This window comes from Gracilinanus agilis, chromosome 1 (assembly GCF_016433145.1).
Source record: "Gracilinanus agilis isolate LMUSP501 chromosome 1, AgileGrace, whole genome shotgun sequence".
NCBI classification, from domain to species: Eukaryota; Metazoa; Chordata; class Mammalia; order Didelphimorphia; family Didelphidae; genus Gracilinanus; species Gracilinanus agilis.
In genome coordinates this window covers 2021460-2038607 of record NC_058130.1, presented here as the reverse complement: position 1 = coordinate 2038607, position 17148 = coordinate 2021460, and positions in this window count along the sequence as shown.

The window sequence follows — 17148 nt, the reverse complement described above, 5'->3', positions numbered from 1 at the left end:
CGGCTGCAGCCGTGACACTGTCCCTGAAGCAAGCCGTACCTGGGCACTCTTCCATCCATCACGGCTGCTCAGGGCAGACCATTCCTTGGAGCTTCCCTCTCGAAGCACCAACTCCTTTAAGTCCCGGAGCCAAGTCTGCTTGGCTGGCTGCCTTCTGGTCATCCACGAGCTCGAGGAAGCAGGCGGCTTTGCCGGCCAGGCTCCAGAGATCAGGGAGGGTCACTGCTGATGGCCCACGAAGCCTGGGCTGGTCCTGAGCAGCCTCTGAAGCCACGAAGGCTGCTAATGACAAGGGCCTGATCGCTTCTGGCTCCCATTAATCATTTGCTCGGAGAGATTTATGATGCTGGAGAGAAACCAAAGGCTGTTACGTCATTGTGCTGCCTCGTTCCGGATGAGCAGACACGACGCGGAAGGATCTGTGGGCCACGTGGCAGCTGCATTGAGGACAGCTGGCTCACTACCATGGCAGGAGACGTCCAAGAAAGGCAGAACCAAAGCAGCACCCTAGAAGAGCTGCTCTGCATCCTAAACCCTGCCAGGATGGGAGCCACTAGGCAGAGAGCCGCATCCTCCTCCCATCCTCATGGCCGCTCAGATGGCCCTGAAGCCGGAATTAGGCTCAAGTCATGAAGTGATTTCAGCTTCCTCGATGGTCCACCAAAACCCCAAATGAGGTAAAAATCGAATGAAGTCCTGGCAGAGGAAAGGACCCCCCTCCCCCCTCAAGCGGCGCTCGCCCACCCTCTGGCATGAGAGCGGAAGTCTACTGTGGGGACCAGGAGCGGCTGGTGGCACAGTGCACAAAGCCCTGGGCTTACAGCCAGGGAGACCTGAATTCAAATTCAGCTCCAGACACTAGTCATATGAGCCCGGGCAGGTTCCTAACTGCTTTGGGTTTTTTAGGTGTCAAAAGGGAATCATAAATGCTCATGCCTCCATCTTGAAAACCTTCCCTCGATCTCGTGTCCCCAAATAACTCTGCTACGACTCCTGCCTTTGTCGCTAAACCTCCGAGGCCATCTGCAACAGGCACTTCGGCGTTCTCTCCTTTGGCTCGCTCTCTTCTGAACTCCTTCCAATCTGACTCCCAACCTTACTATTCAACCAAACTCTCTCCAAGCGACCTGATGTCTCGTAGCTGCCAAATGCAGGGGCCTCTTCTCCAGCTCATTCTTCCTGGAACCAGGGAATGGAGGGCCTCCGCTCCAGTCTCTGCAGTGATGACTCACTCCTAAGGAAGAGCCCAGCTTCTTTCCTCCCAGGCAGACTCAGGGCTCTGTCTCCTGGCGCTGCTCCCCTTCAGGCATTGACTGGATTAGCAGGAGACTTTGTTGATCGTTGGTGGAAATGGTGTGACTCGATTTACCCCCTTCCTGGGTTCATGCTGACTGAGAACCACAAAGAGCTGACATTTGTGTGATTCTTCCCAGGGTTCCATTTTGCTAGGAGCCGGCTGTGGGAGCATCCTAAGTTCACTCCTTTCTGGGGGAGAATTCCAGGTAGGGGCTTTCCCTGAGTGGACTCCTGAGGCTCTTCTGTGCTTCCAAAAGCTGATGATCTCTGCTTGGGCGCCTTGCTGTGTGACCTTGGACAAGTGCTTTTGCCCATTTGGGTCTCAAGTTGTTCATCTGTAAAACTGAGCCTTTCATTTCCAAGGTGCCTCCTAGCTAAATGAGAACTCAGACTCAATTAGGCTGGCTGTTTATTATTTAAAGGAAAACCGATTTGCCCGTGAGCTCGGTGACCCAGATAGGAGCGCACAGTTGCTTTTTGGGAAAGTTATACATGGATGATGAGGATCAGCAGAAGCTATTTGAAAAGGTCGAAAACAAAAGAAAAACTTTCCAAGTTTGCAAAGGCCACCAAAGAGGAGAATTTTCCAGAAGGCGTTGTTGCTGCAGAGGGAGCTCCTCTCTGGGGCCCCCTCTAGGATGATGGGAGGGACCCCCGGGCCAGGCTCTCCATGTAAACGGGAGCGGTCCTGTGGAGGGTGGTGACTTCTTGCAGCAGCTCCCAGGGGTGGAGCAGAGTCTAACTTCTGTCCTTCCTTCACAAATTTTGCAGCAACAGACAATGCCGGGGTGGGGCCAAGAGAAGATTCTGTCTTCTCACAAGAGGAGAATTGGAACCTGCCCCCTCCCAGGTGTGGAGGAGGAGATCAGAGGGCACAGATTACAGTTCCTCATTGAGCCTGGCTTATACAAAACCCGAATGTGGCCTATGTGTGCTACCATTCTTCTACGTGTGTGTGTGTGTGTGTGTGTGTGTGTGTGTGTAAATCATTGAGAAAATCAATACCCCATCCCACCCCCATTCAAAGGTATGTCAAGATGCTTGAGCTGGAGACACAGGAAAGGCAAGACTGGTCCAGGCCCTGAGGAGCTCCCAAAATAAATGGAAAATCCTTAATAGGGATGACACTAGCATTAAGAAGGATTTGGGGATGGATGGATGAATAAACGAATGGATCATATGCTTTAGACCAGGGGTCGGCAACGTATGGCTCTCGAGCCATATCTGGCTTTTTTGAGGGCCAGATATGACTCTTTCTGCAGGAGCCATAAAGTCCATTTTTTCCCAGACGCTGTTCCAGGAGCGGCACTGTGAGCACTGTAAGGCTCTCACGAAATGGCATTTAAAAAAATGTGGCGTTTATGGCTCTCACGGCCAAAAAGGTTGCCGACCCCTGCTTTAGACCAAAGATGGAAACTTCCTTGGTCAGTTGCAGAGACAGTACAGTAAGTGTTGTCTGATTGGTCAAGCAGACTCGTTCACATTACATAGGTCATATGTCAAGTATGGAGCTAGTCAAGCAATGCCAATACCTGGCAGCAGAGAGGCAGGAATGTTCTAGTGCAACCTGCAGGAAGGAATTGCTGGGGGGTGGGGTGTAGAAGGAGGGTGCCTCAGCCTCTTACCAAACTCCACCTGGGTTGGAGGAAGTCCTTGTGAGCTTTGAAAGGTCTGGAGGATTTGGGGCTTCCCTCTGCCTGACAATGGTGAGCTCCTCGAGGTCAAGGACTGTTTTCTCTTTTTGTATCCCCAGCAGTTAATACAGTGCCTCGCCCTTGTAGGCATTTAATTAGTCTTTATATTATTTTATTTATTTATTATTATTTTAAACCTTCCCCTTCTGTCTTAGAATCAATACTGTGTATTGGTTCCAAGGCAGAAGAGTGGTGAGGGCTAGGCAATGGGGGTCAAGTGACTTGTCTAGGATCAATAAGTCTTTTTTGATTGATTGACATCTTAGCAGTGTTCCGAGAACAACAGTGTCTTCACTGAAGTTATATGGAGAGATTCAAGCCTTCTACAAAGAACCCAATAGGAAAAACAAATCATGCATCAAAGGTAAAGGAAACCTCCTGGAGATTCCAAAAAAAGACTGCCAGGGGCTGTGAATTACCCCTTTGCCACAGGTGCTATCTAAGATGGAGCCAACTTTTTCCTGGTTTCTGGATGAACTAGTGGGAGAAGGTATCAAAAACTTTTTTTGAAGGGGAGGATTTGAACCAACTGTTCCTCCTAGATTCTCTTATCCTCTTTCCAAAGGCTACTTAAGTCTGACTAATTAACATCTCTGATAATCATGAAGGAAAGCCCATCTCTGGGGATTAACAAATTAGAATGGAGAAAGAGGCCTCCAACCCCTCACAGATGCTGTAGAGCCACCTCTGGAGGCTCCAGTTCATTGGTTTAAGTAGGAAGAACCCCAAGAATCTAGATTCTAGAGCTTATTTCTGACCTCATTAGTGACCTTGGACAAGTCACTCGATCTCTGTGGTGCAGTTTCTTCATCTGTAAAATGGGGATATAATAGTACCTACTTCTCAGGGTTGTGAGAATCAAATGAGTTAGCCTATGAAGGGCACTTTGCAAACCTTAAAGACCTAAATGCTGGCTCTCATCCTCACTTCATAAGCTACATTTTTATTCCTTGGTGAACCAATTTAACTCCATGGAGACTCTTCCAAACCTCCTCATCCCTCCTCAAATCTCCAATGGCTCCACTTCCTCTGCTCTCTCAGTTGAGAAATTTGCCTCCTGTTTTATTGAAAAAATGGAGTCCATTCGCCAGGAGTTCCCTCTTCTCCTCTCTTCCTCAGTTCCTATCACTCAGAGCAGACCCTTCCCTCCTCCTTCATCTTTGTCTCCCCTGATGAGGTGGTCTGACTCCTGACTGAGGTCCTCTTCCTATTCAAGCTATTCCCTTCTATCCTCTCTCCTCCAGCAGACTGCCTCCTCTTCCCTTCCCACTCTCTCTTGCTTATCTTCAACTTCTCCTTCTCTCCTGGTTCCTTCCCTCCCACCTACAGTCATGCCCATGTATCCTTCACTTGGTCCTTCCCTCCCTGCTAACTCTCTCCCCATATCTCTTCTGCCTTTTGTGGCCAAACTCCCTGAAGAAGTCCTCTACGGTGGGGGCCTCCCCTTCCTTTCTTGGTTTCTTCTCAGCCCCTCACAATCTGGCTTCCGACTTTTCCACCGACACTGCTCTCTCCAAAGCTATAGTGATCCCCACGTTCCCAAAATGAATGACTTTTTTTTTTTCACAATCCTTGTATTCCTCAACTTCTCTGCAGCCACTGACATGCGGCTCACTCCTTCCTCCTTGATATTTCCTTCTGTCTAGGGATGTCCCCCTCCCCCGTAACTCCCCCTCCCTCCCTCCCTCCCTCCCTCCATCTCTCTCTCTCTCTCTCTCTCTTTCTCTCTCTCTCACCGCTCCTTCTCTGTCTCTGTTGTTGGACCTTCTCCAGATCGTGCCCCAATTCTACTGAAGGGCAGGTCTGATCCTGCCTATCCTCCAGCCCCCGGCCCCCAACTCTCCCTAGGGCCTTCAGGAGCAAATACAAAGCATTCTATTATGCAAAACCCTTTATAGGCTCACCCCCTCCTACCCTTGCACAGTATTCTCTCGCCCTGACCCCACTACCTCCTCTTGGATCCAATTTCTGTTACGTGACTAAGACTTTCCATTTCTGGGCTCCAAATGTTTTCTCTGGTGGTCCTCCATGCTGGGAGCACTCTCGCTCCTCTCCTTCACCTGCTGGCTCCCCCGGCCTGACTAAAATTCCATCTTCTGGAGGAAGCCGTCCCCCACTCCTCTTAACTCCAGTTGCCTTCTCTTTGTCCTGTCTAGAGCTCACCTTGTACATATTTGGCTGCTTGCTGTCTCTCCCTTTAGATCAAGTTCCTTGAGGGCAGAGGCTGCCCTTTGCCTCTTTGGGAATCTCCAGTGCTTGGGAGAGTGTTTGGCACACGGTAGGTGCTTGATGAATGTTTACTCATTGATTAATGGGTACACGCGCCATGGTCATGTTCCTTTTCAAAGAGCTTCATCTTTGGGCTACGCTGGGGTACAGTCAGAACAAGGAGGTTACCAGGCCTGGATTCTCGGACCAGGGCTGACATCGACAAAGATCTCAGAAGACTGAGCATTTGAGGAACATAAAAACCAGTCATTTGGCAAATATTCATCACATGCCTGCTATGTGCCAGGCGTGTGCTAAGTCCTGGGCCTGGAAAGGCTTGACTGTCCCTGGTCTTAAGGAGCTCCCATTATAATGAGATAAATAGGAAACTCAGCTAGAATCCTTGGGCTTCTTTGGGATACCAGCCAGTTAAGTCCCACTAATGGGGACATAAAATGGCTGTGTCTGGTCAGCCTTTCTGATGTGGAACAGAGAAGCCATAGCTTTCCCTCAGTCTCCCGGTGCTGAGCTGGTTCTCATCCTTTATGCATGCTCTCATCATAGAATGGGTCACTTTCCGATACACTGTGGCATAATTGAACATAATGGATTTCTGTACTAGCAGCAGCAGTGCAATGACCCAGGACAATCCTGAGGGACTTAGGAGAAAGAAGCCCTCCACATCCTGAGAAAGAACCGGGGGAGCGGAAACACAGAGGCAAAACAACTGCTTGATCACATGGTTTGATGGGGATGGAGACTCTAAACGATCACCCCAGTGCAACTATCAATAATATGGAAATAGGTCTTGATCAATGACACACGTAAAACCCAGTGGAGTTGCCTGTTGGCTATGGAAGGGGGTGGGAGGAGGGGAGGGAAAGAACATGAATTGTGTAACCATGGAAAAGTATCCTAAATTAATTAATTAAATAACATTTTAAAAGAAAAACTGAATACTCAATATTAAAAAAAAAGAGAGAGAGAGAGAATGGGTCACTTGGAAGCTTCTGGGCATAACAACACGTGCCACTGACCAGTGTGGGGAGACTTGTGTTCATTCCTGGGGTGTCCTGGGTCAGAGCACTCAAGAGGAGAGGATGCTAATGTTGTTTCCACAGGGAACTGGTCTATCACGGGGGTGGGTGGGGTTGGATGCCCCATGAGGCCCTCTCTAAATGGGGGGATCGGAGAGGAGGAGGAGAGCTAACTGGGTATCGTAACATAACAAGCAAACAAGCCCATTGGAAAAAATGCAGCCTCTGTATCCCCTGGTGGCCTGACTGTAACATCCACACAGACTCAACTTCTGGCTGGTTTCGACTGAGGCTCTGGATGGCATCTGGGTCGAGGACTGAAGCCTCCTTTCTCCCTCTTGATGGGGAGGCAGGCTGGTGCAGCGGGGAACATGGAGGCTGTCTAGGCGCAGGCCTGAGTTTGAATCTCAGCTCCCCGTATTCCCCAGGCGATTTTGAGCCAGGCAGCCGCTCCTCGGGCCCTTCCCCTGTCAAGTGAGTGATCACACCTGAAGGCCTTGGCAGTCCCCTGGGGCCCCAGCCTGGGATCCTCGCAATGGGGGCAGCACTCCTTAGCTGCAGGAAGAGCATTTAAATAGGGACTTAAGAGCCCTGGAGGGTGACAGCACGTCCCTGGCCCTTGTTCTTGGCATTGAGGAAGCGAACGGGTTGGGCTGGCAGATCCTAGCAAGGCCCTTGGAAGCTTGCCTTTCCTTTCGGGAAACTTAGAGCTAAAATGAAAATTGTTTAAAGAATTTCTCCTGAATGCCAAAAGTACTATTTATTTGAGAATCACTTCGGGCCCCTTGAACCTATCAACGCCTCGTCAGGCCACACTCGGTGGACGTGGCCCCCTGGGACTGCAGCATCAGGAGATCCCAGCTGGCACTGTGGGGGGCTTCCATCCGGGCTGAGTCAGCCTTGGGCCAGGCTGCACGGCTCTGTTTCCTGATGAAGTGATCACACAACGGCCTTGGCAGAAACCAGGGTCTGCTGCTGAGAAGAGACTCCCTCTGGGAGACCCGCAGAAAACCTTACTAAGTAAACACGCAACGGAGAAAGGAAGGACCCGGGTTCACCTCTGGAGCCGTCTTACCAAGCTGGGCCAGTGGGTTGGAGGCGGAAGGCCTTGGAAGGGTCGGGAGAAGGAGCTGGCACCACTGCCCTGGAGACCGTGGTTGTGCCACTGAGCAGGGGCTGCCTGGGAACCTGGACAGCCAGGGAGGTGAGCTACGTGCTCTAGGACGGCTCCATGCTCTTCCTTCCTTAGTACCTGAAGAGGACCAGAAGGGCATCGCCGTGTCTGACTGTGGCTGGTGAAACCAATAAGAGCTCAGAAAGCTCTAGCACAGAGCGGGCACCAAGAGCCTCTAAACGGGTGCCTTTTCTCCTCTTTCCTCTCAGTTCTGCTTTGCTCATGGAGCACAGAGTCTGCTTTGATGTGGGCATGCCATGCCGTTCTCTGTCCTCCCAGGGCAGCCGCTGTCCCTGGGAGGAGAGCCCTTTGCCGTGCAGAGAGCGGACTTTAGATGATGCCACTAAAAAGTGTGAGGACCCCAAGCGTTCCCTGTCTTCATGATGTCCTGTTCCCACAGCGTGGGGTGATCTCGGGCACCTCCCGGGTCTGACACTGCCCGTGGAAAAGATTCTTCAGGATAAAGCCGTGTGGAGTCAAGGCCTCTGGTGCTGCCTCTCCCTTGGGCGTCACTATGGACGCCTGAGCCACCCTCTGATGATCCCAGCTGGTGTGTGCTTCATCCGTCTCCCAGGAGGGCAGCTAGAGACTGTCTGTGGGGCAGGACCTCCTCGAGTACATCATCAACAGGGTGCTGTCCATCTATCCCTCAACTGAAGGAGCTCACGGCCTCAGCTAGCTGTCACAGTGGGGAGAGCACTGGGCCTGCATGCAAGGAAGCCCTGAAACCAAATCTAGTCTCACTCACTAGCTGTGTGACCTTTGGCAAGTCACTTTTTCTCTGTCTGCCTCAGATGATTTCCTCAAATGTAAAGTGAGTATAATCGCAGTACCTACCTCACCTGGGCAGTTGTGAGTATCGAGTGAGATAATATTTGGAAGAAAGCGTCTGGCATACGGCAGGCACTTAATAAACATTTGTTCCCTTTGCTTTTCTCTCTTCCTGCCTGAGGTGGCTTGTTTCCCTTCGGGAAGTCTGTAGTAGTATAATCAATAGGGTCTGGCTCAAATTTGGACACTGAGTAAAAGGGAGAGAGAGAGGAGCCAAGAATACTTGTGATTACAGCCCCAGGAGAAGGATGGGATGGGATGGGATGACTCTTGGTAGACACAAAGTTTGGAGGAGGAGGAGTGAAAGAAAGGACCCAGCTCTGGTGCCTGGGACTTGGATCTGAGCCTCAGTTTACCAGATCACTACTCAGTTGACTTGGATCAAGTAAGTCACTTCCTCTCTCTCAGTCTCAGTTTCTTTGCTTCTGAAATGAGGGTGGGACTAAAGGACCTGGATGGATGGGGAGAAGGAGTCTCTGCTAGAGACCTCTGGATCTCCGATCCTGTGACTTCCATTTTTCCCAGCATTAGCTGAACACTAGGAGGGAGATGTCTGACAGCACTTGCATCGTCTTTTCTTGGAGGACATGCACATAGTTCTTCCTCAGAGCCTTTCTTTCCCTCTTTTGGAAGGACCTCATCTCTGCTCAGCATCAGGATTTCTGTGCTCCTCTTCCATCTGCCCTCCCCTACCTGAGAGACATCCTCCTACATGCCCACCTTGGGACACAGGCTAGAATTGCCCTTGGTTTAAATATTAAGTATTAAAATATTTAGTTTTTTCTAGTTGCATATAAAGAACTTAAACATTCTTTAAAATGTACTTTGGTTCCACATTTTCTCCTTCTCTCCTTCCCTCCTCATGGAGAAAGCGATATATACACACACACACACACACACACACACACACACACACACACACACACACATATTATATACGCTGCAGTCATGAAAAACCTGTTTCCATGTTTATCACATTGTGAAGGAAAACAGAACAAGATCACCCTAAGTAAAATAAACAAAGTTGTTTTTTTTTTTTTTAAAGTAGGTTTTGATCTGCTCCAGAGTCCATTCATCCCTTCTCTGGAAGGCGGGTAACATTTTTCTTAAGTCTTTTGGAATTGCCTCGGACCACCGTATTGGTGAGACGCTCTAAGTCATTCACAGCTGATCTTCGTTACCGCGGTTTTCCTGGTTCTGCTCACTTTACTTTACATCAGTCCATGTAAGTCTTTCCAGGCTTTTCTGAAAGTGTCCTGATCGTCATTTCTTAGAGCACAAGAGTGTCCTTCCGTTTTTTAAAAGGAGCTTCATCCCCCCATATCCTGGAGAGTGAGGGGGAGCCCCATGAACCGCCTTCTATGGCACGCTTTTAGTTTGAGCTTAGAGAGCAATCATTCGGCAGTGGCAGATCTCCCACACCCATTGCTTCTGTCTAGGTCACTGCAGAGCGTCTCTGCTCTCCATACACACTAGAAAGGCATCTCAGGCCTTTGTCATTTCTGCTGGCATCGCTTGCATCCCCGTTGGCTGGAGGGAGCTTCTTCAGCCTTGATGGAGAATGCGCCTTGTTTGCGCCTCTTCCCAGCTGCGGAGAGTCCCGCCAGCCCCGCCCACTTCCCTTCCCTTGCTTGGCTTCCTTCTCCTTAACATAAAAGCCATGCCAGTATTGGGAGGACGCCTGGCTTTCGGATGTGAAGCTTTGGAGGAGCCCACGAAGATCCCAGACGGAATATTTCCCGCCTCGGTTGCGTGCTAATACATCAGTCAGGTGACGGGATTCAGGCCGGCTTCCTTGTCAAGGCCGCAGTGGACAGAAATGTGGTGCAGAGAGAATGGGCTCCTGGTGGAGCGTGTGGCCAACCCTCTCGGGCTGGGAAAGGCCCAAGTATTCCCGTTAGATTTGGGTCCACAGACGTAGCCGAGCCAACTTAGCCAGGCTTGGCCGGTGAGTGCTCGGCGGGAGCCTTCCTCCCCAGCAGGTCTGCAGCTGCTCCCCCTCAAGGCCCAGTTGATTAGGATTAGGATTGTGTTGCCGGCCCGGATTCCAGGAGTGACAGACAGACCTCTTTTACGCTTTTACTCCTGGACCAGCACAGTCCCAGCTCTAAGCCTTCATGCCACGGAAGGGCAGCCCAAGTCACGGGAGCAAACGTGGCCAATGCGCAGGAGAACAAAAGTATTCACCACATTAATCCCCTTACGGAGAATTACTTTAAGGATGATTGAGCCCCTCCCCCACCATGAGAGTGGCAGATTTCCCTGAATATAACCCAGGAAATGAATCTATGAGCCGAGCGCCAGGAGCTCGGGTCCTCCCGGTTCACTGAGAAGCCAGAAGGGAAGGGAGCGCTGCAGGGAAGGAGAAGGATCCTGCAGATCCTGACGGCCATTTGTGGATCATATCCTGTTTAGGTTCCCTTTGTTTGATTCAGCTGCTAACTCAAGCCTGACTACGTTGGTTGATTGTCTGTTGGCGGCAGGTCCGCTGGTCAGTCAGTCAGTCAGTTAGCCCACTAGCACCCCTCAAAGGCCGGGCAGTGCTGCGAGTGTCGGGGCGGCCACCCTTCGGAGCATTTGCCAATCTGGCACACGTGACGTCTAGGTAGTTATCAGGGTCCTCGGAGGCGGGAAAGACGGTAGCCCCAAACATGGCCCCCGGGCACCTTTCCCTGGCCAACCTCTTCCAAACCGACCTTGATCTCTTCCTGATGACTCGGAGCACAAAGAAACGAACATTCACATTCGTCCCACCATTCTACGATAGCCACCCAACTGTACTGTCATCTAGCGTAAGCCACGCCTCCCCTTTCGCCCCAAATAGCCTGAGACTTCCTGGTACGGATTGCGTGCCCTCCGGGCCCTCCCAGCACTCGGGGCCTTCTCCGCCGGGGCCCAGGGCCCTGCTCATCCTGCCAGCTCACTTAGGCCCTGGAGCTCCCATCTCAAGTGTGCGGCTCTCTGACCTGGGCTCCTTCCCTCCACCGACTGGAGCTGCAGAGCTTCTCCCGGAACCTCCAGTTAAAGGTGGGCCTCAAAGATCTCTTCATTTCCAGCTTGGAAGCACCTCCGACTTCTTCATCTCAGCCACTTCCGGCCGCAGCCCAGTTTCCTGTTGTAGGTTTTCTTCCATCATTGAATTAACTCGTAATTTAAATCTTAAACGCAAACCTTCCGCCATTAAATTGTTAACCCTTCAAGGCACGGACTGCGCTTAGCCTGCAACGAGCACTTACTAAATGCTGGTTGAACCCTGAGCTGCCAGACTAGTAATGCTGCGGAAAAAGCCAATGGGGCGAGTCTGCCCGGAACTCTGGTGGAGGGAGCCCCGATGCTCCCTTTTCGAGGCGTTCATCAACCCAACCGTCCTTTGACTAAGACTCTTCTCTTCCCCTGGGCCAAACTCCTGGCCTGCAGTTTGCCCCTTCCATGCAAGACCAGAGGCCAGCCAGCGCTCTCCCCACCCAGCCCGGGGCCCCTCTCCTGGGCCCTCGCTCTCTCCGGGGGAATCCGGGAGAACAGCTCCCCCCGTTGGCTGCCTCTTCCAAGGCCGCCGAGTGCCTTTAGCTCTCTCCCCGCTTCTCCCGGGCTGGCCTCCTGGCTAACTGAGGCCCACCCGGCCCTTAGGTTGCTTTTTCTTTCTGGCGGGAGCCCACACAAAGACTAACCTGGCTGCCAGCCCTCTGCCCGCCCGGCAAACAAACAGGTTTCTAATTTGACTGTTTCCATGACAACTGTTTCATTTTTCAGGGCTGCGAAGGTGCAAATTGCTCTGGAGTGTTAGGTCGCCCCCTCCCCCTCCCCTCCCCCTTGTCTTCACCTATTTGGCTCTGAGACACTCGGCGACACAACGCGTTTGCATCTCTCGATGGATTCCGAGGCCATTTGGCTACATCTCGGCGTACCAACCTTCGGAGGCTGAGGCCGGGGCTTCTACAGGGCAGCTTCGGCAGAGAAGGCGCCCCGCTCCAGACCTGCAGCCCCATAAGCCTCTCTGCCTCCTCTCTGTGGCCGCCGGGGCTCAGGCTGGCCGCACACGAAATCCCACCCCTTGGCAACCTCCACCCACAGGAAGGGTCTCCATCAGGCCATAGTCCGGGCGATCAAGGACATCTGTCCATCCGGGCCTTTGTCACTCCTGGTTAACGAGCTGGGCTGTGGGGGCCGCCTCCACAAGAGTCTTCTCATGCTGCACACACTCGCCCCTGGGAAATCTCCAGCGTGTTGCTGATTCCCTCGGGGAGGGGGCGGGGTGGGAAGGATTGAGGAAGAGAGCAGAGGATGCACCGTTTATAAACTTGACTTACATCCGATTGGGGAGAAGATAACACTCATTTTTTAAAACTTTTAAATGTTTCCCCCACCCTGGTTACACGATTCATGCTGTTCCCTTCCCCCTCCTGGAGCTGCCAAGCAGTTCTCCTGGGTTATTATACAAGAGTTAGCACTCAAGCCCTATTTCCATATTTTCATTTTTGTAATAATCGTTCAAAGCCCAAACCCCAAATCCTAGACCCATATAAACCAGTGATCAGTCACGTGTTTCCTTCTGCATTTCCGCTCCCACAGTTCTTTCTCTGGGTGTGGATAGTGTTCTTTATCACAAGTCCCTCAGAATTGTCCTGGCTCATTGCATTGCGGTTAGTAGCAAAGTCTATTACCTTTGATCATCCCGCAATGTTTCAGTTACTGTGTTCCGCGTTCTCCTGGTTCTGCTCCTTTCACTCTGCATCAGTTCCCGGAGATCTTTCCAGTTCACAAGGAATTCCTCCAGTTCATTATTCCTTTGAGCACAATAGTATTCCATCACCAGCAGATACCACAATCTGTTCAGCCATTCCCCAATTGAGGGACACCCCTCAGTTTCTGATTTTTTGCCACCCCAAAGAGTGCAGCTATACATATTTTTGAACAAGTATTTGGGGGCACAAACCCAGCAGTGGTATGGCTGGATCAAAGGGCAGGCACTCTTTTAAAGCCCTTGGGGTATAATTCCAAATCCAATTGCCTTTCAGAAGAGTTGGATCAATTCCCAACTCCACCAGCAATGCATTGGTGTCACAATTTTGCCACATCCCCTCCAACATTTATTATTTTCCTTTACTGTCCTATTGGTGAATCTACTAGGTATAAGGTGGTACCTCCAAGTTGTTTTGATTTGCATTTCTCTAATCAGGAAGATTTAGAACATTTTTTCATATGATTATTGATGATTTCCCTTCATCTGAAAACTGCCTATTCATATGAAATTTTGTTATTTTATCATTCTGGAAAGTATCCCCTTGGTCATTTCCTCAGGATAACACAAGGCACCCTTCCCAGTTAGCACACACACACACACACACACACACACACACACACACACACACACACATATTCATTTGGTCAGATTGCCCAGGACATCCCATTGGCCTGTTCAGTCAGGAGCTCCACCATTCCTCCAGTTATTTAAATTGTTGTTTATTTCTTTTAGGAACACTTGGTAGTCTAATCTATGCAGGTATGGAATATACTTTGGGGGTTTAAAGGTGAGATATTTTTATGCAGATGGGAATTATGTGAATGAGACTTCCTTTTTTGATATTTTTCTCCTGCATTTTGTTTTTCCTCCTTGGAATGAAATTGATCGCTTTTTTTGAATTGTAAACCCTCCCCACCCCAATATTTTACTAAAATCATTAATTGTCTTGATTAGTTTCTTTGTTGATTTACTAAGATTTTCCAAGTAAGCCTTCATGTCATCGCAAACAAAAACAGTTCTGGCTTCTCTTTGCCTCTCTTCATACCTTTCTTTTCTCTTCTTCTTATTGCTATTGCTAATGTTTATAGAATTGTGTCAAATTGTAATGGTGGAGAGACTTCCTTGTTTTGCTCTTGTATTGACTGGAAAGTGTCTAGTCTTTCCTCATTGCATATACTACTTTGGGGTATTAGAAAGATGCTTGAATCAGACACATTCTTTTCTGTCTGGGCTTTGTAGGTTTTCCAGGACAAAGGAGTTTTACACTCTGTCAAAGAGTTTTTGGCGTCTCCATCTAGTGTTACCAGGGTGACTTGGGATTTAAAAAAAAAGGTTCTGCTGATTGTTCTCCTAATATTCAATCATATTCACATTTGTGGTGTTAACTCTTCTTGGTTATGAGGAATAGTTTCTTGGGTGAATCCCTATAGTCTATATGGCAGGATTTGATTTAAAAATGGAAAATCAATAATGATATTGGTCTAGCATTCTCCTCCTTTACTTTCTCCTTCCCTGGTTAGCTGTTAGAGCCATATTTGGATCTCATGTTTAGCCCTTTCTCAATTTATGAGCATAGTTTGTGTGGCACTGGCATTAATTGTTCTTTAAAGACTTGGCAGAATTGTTTAATGAATTCCTCAGAAACAATCTCCCCATCCCCTCCCAGATAGTCTGTCTGTCTGTCTCTCTCCTTTCTTTTCTTTTTCTCCTTCCTCTCTCTCTCTCTCTACCATATCCCACATGGTAGTCCCAGTCTAGGTAGTTCCTTTAGAAGTAATTCAATTTCCTTTTTCCAAATTTGGATTACTGAAGATTTCTGTTGGATATTCTTGTAGATGACCTTTTTTTCCCTCAGTTGTGGTGGCATCTAACTGTGCAGAGTAGGTTTAAATAATCCTTCTTTATTTGTTGTGATTTCTCCTCGTTTATTTGTACTTCATCCATTTGGTTTTCTGCCTCACCTCCTCTTTGCTCAGCTTTGCTAAAAGTTCATTCATTTCGTTCATCTTGTCAGATACCAGCTTAGAGTTTTGTTAATCATTTCTATAGTCTTGTGGTTTCCAATCTATCTGCTTCTCCTCCAGTTTTCAAAATTTCCTCTTTTTTCTTAGTTGAGTTTTCTAAGTTTTAAGCATTTTAAAAATGTTCTTGCATTCAATCTTTTTCTACTTTGTGGACAGAGCCTTTTAGTACAGATTTTGTCCTCTGAAGACTGTATTAGCTACATCCCAAGAATGATACATTATTTCTTCATGATTATTGTATTTTGCACAGTTATTAATGATTTCTATGATAAGCATAGGATTGATTAAGTGAATCAATGAGATTATCCCACCCCATCTAAAAGTAAGGGATAAGAGGCAATATCCTGGTATCTCAGCCTCATAGAAATGAATTTCATTGGCATCAAATCTGTTCTGTTCCCAGCTGTGGGATAACAGGAAGGCTAGGGTGCTCTTAGGGGATTGCCACCATGTGCCCACTGAGGAGGATAAAAGCTAGAGAGCAGGTGAAATAATCATGGCATAAGGCAATGAAAAGAGAGACCAAAACTCTGGGGGTGAGGGCAAGTACAATCTGGAGAGGTGACTGTCTCTGCCTTCATGGTAAAGCCAGCATGGGTAGAACAGTCAGACCGACAGGTCCCATAATTAAGGACAGAAGAATTGTCTGCCGGCAAATCTCTTTGAACAAGGAGATGCTATCTTTGTTCTCAGTCCTGGCCATGACAGTGGTCCCGTGCAGGGAACAGTTGCTGAGATATCAGCCTCCAAGTTTTATTGGCCCCAGAGGCCTTCAGGGTTCCTCCCAGGAGAGGTCTGGTCACTCAAGGGGGCACAGCTCTGCCTCCTTTTAAGAGATGACAGCCAGAGGACCCTTTTCATTTGGCTTCTCTCTAGGATCGGGAGCAGCAAATAGACATGTTCAGATGCCTTTAGAACAAACCAACTCAGCCAGGGCAGGGAAGCAGGGAGAAGCTCTGGGGAACTATCCTTGGACAGCTCTGAGCTGGACAGAGTGGTGTGTGTGGAACCAGAATGTGGGAGGAAGGCTTTTCAGAATGTGAAGCACCTCCATAAACCCACCAGCACAAAGCCTATTGCTAGCATCCTCTGCCTCCAAGATCTCCTCTGCTTCATGTGTGTGGGGGGGAGCCTTGGGATCTCCTGAACCAAGAGGGTGAGAAAGGAGCTGCTAGTTACACAGGCTGGAGGGAGGCTCCTTCCCAGGCTGATACAGATCATTTAAATGTGGTTCGGTGAAACCTTATTCCTGCAGATGCCCGTGTTTAGTAAATCAGAGGACCAGGTCTGTTGCAGGGCCCCGGGCTGCCATGCTTTCTGGCTTCTAGGCAAAGATCACAGGAGAATGTGGACTTCAGGATGTAAAACTTCAATTCCAGGGAAAGTCATGAGATTTTCATTAAAGGATCGCCAGCAGCCCTGATGTCTGGATGAAGAACAAGAAGTTCTCATTTCACAGGATTTTAATTGATGCATTAAGAGACTGGAGGACTCTCATAATTCTAACTTGGCCATTGCTTTATTTTAGTTACTGAATAGTCTCAAAAGGTAAAAAGCGGCATTTCCCTTAAAATTCAATTGGCCAATCACACTTTTTGTCCCTTCCATTTTTAAAGTTCTTTTTATCTTAATAATAATTTTCCACATAAGTTTTCTGAAGTTGTACGATCCAAATTGTCCCCCTCCCTTTTCCCCTCTCCCCTCCCAGAGCTGTCAAGCAATTCAATCTGGGTTATACATGTATTATCATGCAAGACATATTTCCATATTATTCATTTTTGTAAATGAATAATCTTATAAAACCAAACCCCCAAGCCATGTATATGCCCAAATAAACAAGCGATAAATCATATGCTTCCATCTGTATTTCTACTCCCACAGTTCTTTCTCTGGAGGTGAATAGCATCCTTGGTCCCAAGTCCCTCAGAATTGTCCTGGATCGTTGTGTTGCTGAGAGTAACTAAGTCTTTCACATTTGAACATCCCACCATATTGCAGTTACTATGTACAATGTTTTCTTGGTTCTGCTTATTTCACTCTGCATCAGTTCATGAAGGTCTTTCCAGCTCTTTCTGAAATCCTCCTGTTCATCATCCCTTAGAGTATTCCATTACCATCATAGACCACATTTGAAAGGTTTAAG